We start from the raw sequence: 8,184 nt of genomic DNA, 5'->3' as shown, positions 1-8,184 counted from the left end.
TGTCCACAACTTGGAGGACGATACAATATATATTTCGCAGCGATATATATCGCGATATCGGTATATCGTCTCACCCCTAGAAACCAACTATGTCCAAAATATTAACTTTTCAGGAATAAAATGTATACATTGTCAGATACTTATATTATCATCACTTTACCCCAAATACAGCTCAAGTAGAGATAGGATGTTTTTGACCAGTGAATGTGGAGATAGTTATGTCCATCATTGAGTAGACGGGGAGAGAGAAAAAAACAAGTCAGGAGGTTTAGTCAGAAGCACTTTTGGAATACTTTTCATGGTTTCAATATTTGTAAAAACCCACACGCGGACGTAAAGCGTGTTCAGTAACATTGATTTATGAAAGAAAATAAAAAATGTAAAAAATGTATTACATAACGTCGCCCGGCAGCCACGTTATGTAATATGAATCACAATATTGACACAAAATATCCTCCTCCGCATGATGTCGGATAGGATTCACTATAGAATAATTTAGTCTCACATACTGTTTATTATTATGAGCCTCTGATGGATGTGGATGTAAAAAAAATACTCTCTCCATGACGGGGTGAAGCCTCTCGGGATAATAGATACATGAAAGCATCTTTCATTTTAATTGCATTCGTTTAAAAAAAACTGAAAGAAAATCACAACTGTTTCCTTTTTTTTTGTCAGGGCTTGAGAGAGGCTGTGATGCAACTTGTGATCAAGGTATGTACACTACAGTACAGTATAATGATTAGATGTCAACATATTTACTGCTGTATTCTTTCCTTTGCTTTGGGATTAGTTGCTGTTTACAGTTGTTTCAATATTATTATATTAGCCTGTCTAGTACCATCTAGTGGTTGATATGAAGAAATGCTCACCTACTGAATGACAAAACATCTGTTGTTGTTGACTCTTTTGGCCTATAGTTTGGCTTCATTCTTTCTGGGTGATGACCTTTTGTCACGCTATTTGTCTGGGCTATTTGTTAATAGCACAGACATCTAATTGGCTCTCCACTGATTACTATCCCTCTGCCATGGGAACCGACGAATCACACTTTGGATCGCATTCGTGATATCGTACAGCATTGTGGCCACGCACGCACGCACGCGCACACACACACACACACACACACACACACACACACACACACACACACACACACACACACACACACACACACACACACACACACACACACACACACACGTGCACCAGCTTGTTCTCCCTAGGATGTCTTCCATAGAAAACATCCTGTTCACTAGTACACACCACGCATTCAATCAAACATCGTTTAACATTTATTTAGAAAAGAAGGGGAACATGAAAAGGGAATGATAGAAATTTGATGCGCATGAATGATAAGAATGAATATACATGCATGAATTATATGAGCGGAAGGGGATGATACGATACGATACGATACAACTTTATTGTCAGCTTTCACATAAATTTGCTTTGCGTTCATGACGTCACCGTTCAAGATACAGACAGGACATACACAATACACAAGATACATTACAGGACACACACAATACATTACACAAGGTACATTACAGGACACACATCACAGAAGCAGACATGAACAAGAACAATAGAACATATCCTCTTGGTTTACCGATTTTGGTTTAAGAGCAGAACAGACTGATGACATGAGGATGATGGCACAGGGAGGGGGGGGGAGGGGGAGGGGGGGGGGGGATGAGTGAGGGAATCCGAGGGGCACGGATGGATAAGTGAGGAAGGGTAGTGATGGGGGGGAGTGAGGATGAGTGGTGGGATGAAGTGGCGCTACGGAGGTGAGCTGAAGGGAGTGAGGGAGGGAAGGGAGGAGGATGATGGTGTAGACTATAGGCCCCTGCGGGATAGGTGAAGGGTGAAGGGCTAAGCCCTGGGGGGGGGGGGGGGGGGGGGCTGGGGGTTAGGATACCCTGAGTATTTGGCCTGGGGTCTGAGGAGAGGGGCGTCCTTCTGGTCGTCTGAGGACACGCCTCTAATCCGAGAGACCCCATCTGGAACCTGAAGCTAGAAAACAAATATGAGTACAAGAAATGGGAGGGAGAGAGGGAGGGGTACGAGATACATAATGCACGAATGACACGTGTAACAAACGGGGCATATATTATATATACTCTTTCCTTATTGGAGCGAGGGCGGAGATAAGGCGGAGAGCTTGTCAGTTGCCATGGCAGCCAGGCCTCGGTGAGTGGTGAGGGTGGAGCCTAGATCGGTTACCATGGCAGATAAATGGTGGAGTTAACTTGTAAATTGTAACTATGGTGAAGTTGGTTGTGCTTGATACCTGAGGAAGGCCTATAGGAACGAAATTAGCATGAAATTGGTGGTGGAAGTAACCAACGATCTTATCTTGAAAGCGTAGTCTTCCTCCTGAACATATTGTTGTACCAACTCCATTTGTGGATCTGTTGTGAGCTTTTCATTATTAGTTATGCTCAGATATTAAAGAGTATCTGTCGTCTACTCTGAAGAACCAGCAGTGGAATACATGTTCAAAAGCATCGACTAACAATTCATAAACGTGAACGGTCTCGGAAATATAAAAGCAAAGGTTAAAGCCTCAATCTGTGACTTCATCACCTGGTTGGCTGTATGTAGTAGAACAGCAGCTTCTCCTTCCACACTGTCTCCCAAATAAGAGGTTACGAATTGGCTTAAAACATTTTGAGTTTTTGAGTGGTGCTAGCCACCACTCCTATGTGTGACTATGTGTGTGTGTATGTCTGTCTGTCTGTGGGTGTGTGTGTGTGTGTGTATGAGCATGGATGAGCACGGAAGTACCACGCCAATACCACTGGATGGGACTGTTGAGCAGCGACACACACACACACACACACACACACACACACACACACACACACACACACACACACACACACACACACACACAGGCCAGGGAGGAGGGTGGTACAGTACAGTACAGTACAGTACAGCACCACTCAGTTCAGACGGGTCTGATTTTCAAACGTGCTCTGATGCACGTTATGAACCACTGGGGTTTAGCGCCAACCCCCTCATTCCAGCACCTTGGACAGTGCTGCTGCTGCTCGTCCAAACAAACCCTCGTGAATGTGTCCGCATGCATATCCGTGGCCAATAATTAAGAAGGCGTTTTGCTGTCAAACCCACAGCCACTGACGTTTGTATAGCTTGAGGAAGCTGGTGGTCATTGAAGCGCTGTGTCTGGCGGCTGGAAAAAAAGCATACATGTGCTTTCACGTGTACAACCGTACAGCAGCGCAGCCTTGAGACAGTGAGACTATAGGCTTTGTTTTTTCCGATCGCAGACAAAATACTATTCATTTTCTATTTCCTAGATAGATCAGAAAGGCCACCCTGAGCCAGTTGGTCAATGGATGGTTGCCTTTAGTCCAATAATTGTTTTGTTAATGGTGTCTCTAAAATACCTCATGCTATAGCCTCCTGTTGACCAACGAGGTGACCTCAGGCCGAAGCGTTGAATGTCAAACAGGTGTCTGAGCTTAGTGGTAGTTAGTGACGTCGGCTTTCTGCGAAGGAGAAAGATGGCCGCGCCATCTGGCCATCTTTGGGCTTTCCGCTCTGGGCATTGGCGGTAAACACCCTTAAACACCCTTAAACACCCTTAATACACACACACACACACACACACACACACACACACACACACACACACCAGTCTCAATTGTGTAGCCGCCTTAGAGGAGGGGATTATCTCGCCGTGACTGCATGCATAACCATGGCCAATACTTAACTGACCTGCTCCCAGGTTATAATTATGTGCTGCAGCAGAGCAGGGCCCTCAGGTCTGTTGAACAGCAGCAGGGCCCTCAGGTCTGTTGAACAGCAGCAGGGCCCTCAGGTCTGTTGAACAGCAGCAGGGCCCTCAGGTCTGTTGAACAGCAGCAGGGCCCTCAGGTCTGTTGAACAGGGTCTGTTAGAAGATCCCCATACTAAAGTAAAAACTAAAAATCAGACCCGTCTGAAGTGAGTGGTACTGTACTGTACTGTACTGTACTGTACTGTACTGTACTGTACTGTACTGTACTGTACTGTACTGTACTGTACTGTACTGTACTGTACTGTACAAGCCCTCCTCCCTGGCCTGTGTGTGTCTGTGTGTTAGGCTGTGCAACAGTGACGTGGTGAACAAACGCTATAATGCTATAGCGGGGAAATGCGCGATTCCATAGTTAACTGCGACCTTCGGTCGCAATTATTTGTAAAGTTTAGTTACGTTAGGAAGGAGTTGGTAGATCACTGGAAACCAGTCTGTCTGCACAGTCACCATCTTGACAAGCATTCACAGGTTACCCCGTGTCATACTCCTCCCTCCCTCCTCCCTCCCTCCCCTCCCTCCTCCCTCCCTCCTCCCTCCCTCCTCCCTCCCTCCCCTCCCTCCTCCCTCCCTCCTCCCTCCCTCCTCCCTCCCTCCCCTCCCTCCCTCCCCTCCCTCCTTCCTCCCTCCTTCCTCCCTCCCCTCCCTCCTCCCTCCCTCCTTCCTTCCTGAGCAGGTCATCTTAGTCTATCCATGGTCCAGGGTTCAGAACAGAAGCGTATATTAGCGTCCATTGGGCCACTCAGGCACAGGCCCAGTCAATGGGCTCTATGCACACAGGATAACTCTTCCTACTTCCGGGCCACTTCCCTACTACTTCCCTTACAAGTGTTACTGATAAGGTGGTGGATGAGGTGTTACAGCAGTTACATAACTTTGCGATTGTACAAATGGATCCATTTGTACACTCTCAGAGTTACACACACTGCACAGGGCCATTTGGAACCCACTCAAGGTAGGGCATTCACTTCTAGTAATTTGTACTAGTTGACTAGTTGCCTAGTTTACTAGTCGACTAGTCGACTAGTTGTTTAACTACCTATTATGTAAAAAATAAAATAAATTAAAAAAATAAACTTTTTTTTTTTTTTTTTTTTTATAAATATTTGTACATTGAAAAACTGTACATGGTGACTATAACTATAATCTACCTGATCTTGAGGCCTACAAAATCGGGAAAAAAATATGTTTTTCTTCTTATCAACTAGTCAACTAGTACCAACAAGGTCGACTAGTGGATTTACTAGTCGACTAGTAAACTAGTCGACTAGTTGCTTAATGCCCTCTCAAGGACACTTTGAGACCCACTGGTGTAGCAGAGTGTTTCCAGTGAGCAAACACGCACAATAGCAGCACCCTGACTCTGTTGACCAGAATGGAACAGAGCCTTCATTAGTATCAGCGCCGCGGTAACACCTGTGAAGGCAGTAGGGAAGGGGGCGGGGCTCAAGTTCGTTCCAAAATGGCGTGTGTGTGCATAGCCCATTGAGATCTTGCCCAGTGTAGCTGGGGTTTGATGCATACATTGTACACAATCATTTACATAATATCCAGAGATATATTATATTCCTAAATGAATTCCTAAGTGTCTCCTATGGAGACACCAAGGAGAATCTTTGTGTCTCCATATGAAGCCACTGCTGCTCATCAAATTATTGGCTTAGGAATGTGACAAAAAGAAAACAAAAACCGCACCAATACAGTCTCCGCCACCACTAGTCCAAAACCGTAGCGATTTGCCTTAGGTCATGTTTAACCCTTAAGCCACTTAACCCTTTAACCGTGGGCTTCAGCCCACGTGCTTGCTTTCGCCTTGTGATGAATAGTGAAAATGTCCGATCTACGAGCTCGCAACGTGTCTGGCGCGCTATGTTAGCTTACAAGTACTGTAAGTACTTGCCTTGCCGAGCCATGTGGCCCATAGGGCCTATCTCCTGTTTCTGTATAGCGTGAGGCAGCTTGATGTACAAGTACACCCCCTGGACATGATGTACAAGTACACCCCCTGGACATGACGCTAGCATGTCGCAGGGACTTACCCCCAATCCGACCCTTGATGCTGAGTGTCAAGCAGGGAGGCACTGGGTCCCAGTCTTTGGTATGACCCGGCCGGGGATCGAACCCTGACCTCCCAGTCTCAGGGCAGACAGTCTAACCACAAGGCCACTGAGGCCACTACAAGTACCGGTACTGTAGATCGGCTATTTTGGGAAATTCTGGAAATGTTTGAAAAGTTGTTGCAATTTTTCTTTTTTGTTTGAATTTATATTTGAACATCAGTGGTGAAAGCGGTCAGATGAAATGCACTTTTCCTCTTTCCTCACAACTTAATTTAAGAAAATAAACAAAGCGGTCAGATGAAATGCACCTTTCCCCTTTCCTCACGACTTCATTTAAGAAAGTAAACAAATTGGGGGCATCCGTCCGTCCAGTCAGTGACGTGTGTGTCCAGGGTCACATCAGGACACTTGCAGGAAGCCTACGGGAAGCACGGCGCCGCCTTTTATTGTTTGAAAACATCACGTGGGTCCATTTGCTCACAGCTGCTGCTGCTGTTGTTATGAAATAATTCATACGTTACGTATTGCAGTGTTACGTGTACAGCAGCAGGTGAATGATGCCTTGCCTTAATCACCTCTCTGCCCATTCGTTAACGGCCGTGTTTTCCCATGGATCACATGACCCAAGGCTGTGGGCCACACCCCCCAGCTCCTCTGCCCCCTGCTGTGTCTGACATTGTCACAGTCTGATCCAATTTAGGGATCTCTTCCCGGGCTGGAATTAGCTTGTTTTGACCGGTCTGCAAGGCACCATGGGAGGCCAGCTGGAGATTATGGGTGAGCGGTGAGCACTGAGGGGCAGGGTTGCCAAGTTCGCTTGTTTCCTGCCAATGTTGGCTTGTTTTTTTTTTCCAGAGTTGCGGTTTTTCCCCTGAGGTTGCCGTTTTTTCTTTTCAAAATCTTTTTATTTCCGTTTTATAACAGTATGGGTGTCAAGTCACAGGTTCATAGAAAAAATAAAATATCAGATTTTAGTATCAGTGACTGAGGTAAACAAACGTAGCCTACTGTATGAATCACAGAGATCGTGGGCAGACATAATGAAAATACTGTTATTGTGCAAAACATGCCCCTTCAAGACAAAAGAAAAACATTTTCTCCCCTTCAAGTCCCAATTTAGTATAGCCAATTCCCAATTCCCCAGCCTCTCTACAAGTACTCCATCTCTGCTAACCCCCACAATCAGTCATTGGGAGGGTGAAGAAAGCCTCGGGTCTCCTCCGATACCCGGGCCATCAAGCCAACATCTTCTTTACACCCGACAGTGAAAGGTCTCACTAGGGGGGCGTAACGCATGTGGAGGTACACGCTATCCCCCCCACCTCCTCCCTCCCCTGAACAGGCGCCCTGACCGCTTGTGGGGATCATCGAGGTTGCCGTTTTTTGGGCTTGTTTTAAAAATTCGGTGTCTTGTTTTGAAACTCGAACAAGCCAACAATGTATGAAATACCCATTGGTTTGGGGGGAATGTGAATCACATTGAGTGACAGAATCGGTCTGGTGTCTCTACTTAAGCCCTGGCTAAAGTATGTGTGTAATAGTATAATGCATGATGATCAAAAACATTAATTATTATAGACATACATTTATTATGATAAATGCATCAAATCTTTTTTTATTACGATTATATGTCCATATTATTGTTTCCACCAGCCGAAGGTATGGGGAGAGTATGTTTTGTTGTCTCCACCAGGCCGAAGGCATGGGGAGAGAGTATGTTTTGTTTTGTGTGTGTGTGTGTCCGTCCTTCCTTCCTTCCTTCCTTCCGTCCGTCCGTTACCAGCTAATCTCCACCACCGTTGGCCCGATCCATGCCAAACTTTGCACACATACTCCCTGGATGCCAACGATGAACCTCTGCCCCAAATATTCCTCAACAGCATGTTATAGCGCCACCATGAGGCCGATTTAGGCAAAACACATTTCTGTATATTACTCGTACACATTTTATCCATACATCACACAATTCGGAATACACTATCTTCATAGTCATGTGATCAACACGGATCTGCACCATTTCCCATCTTCCATCCTGATTGGCTAAGATTGGCTTCCAAAGCTCACATGATTGGTCCGTTTCGAACAAGATGCCACAAATCACAAACAGTGTGCAATTTCCGTGAAATTATACATGCACATTTCCACTAGGCCGAGGACGACATGCCACTTGTTTTTTTCCAAATCAGCCTCACGGTGGCGCTATAACAGGGCAATTCCTGTTTTTACCTATAACTGCATCGATCTGTATGCAACTTATGTATGCACACTCCCTAGAGGCCATGGAAAAACATTGTC

This window comes from Electrona antarctica, assembly GCF_951216825.1.
Source record: "Electrona antarctica genome assembly, chromosome: 15".
Lineage (NCBI taxonomy): Eukaryota > Metazoa > Chordata > Actinopteri > Myctophiformes > Myctophidae > Electrona > Electrona antarctica.
This window is presented reverse-complemented; position numbering follows the sequence as displayed.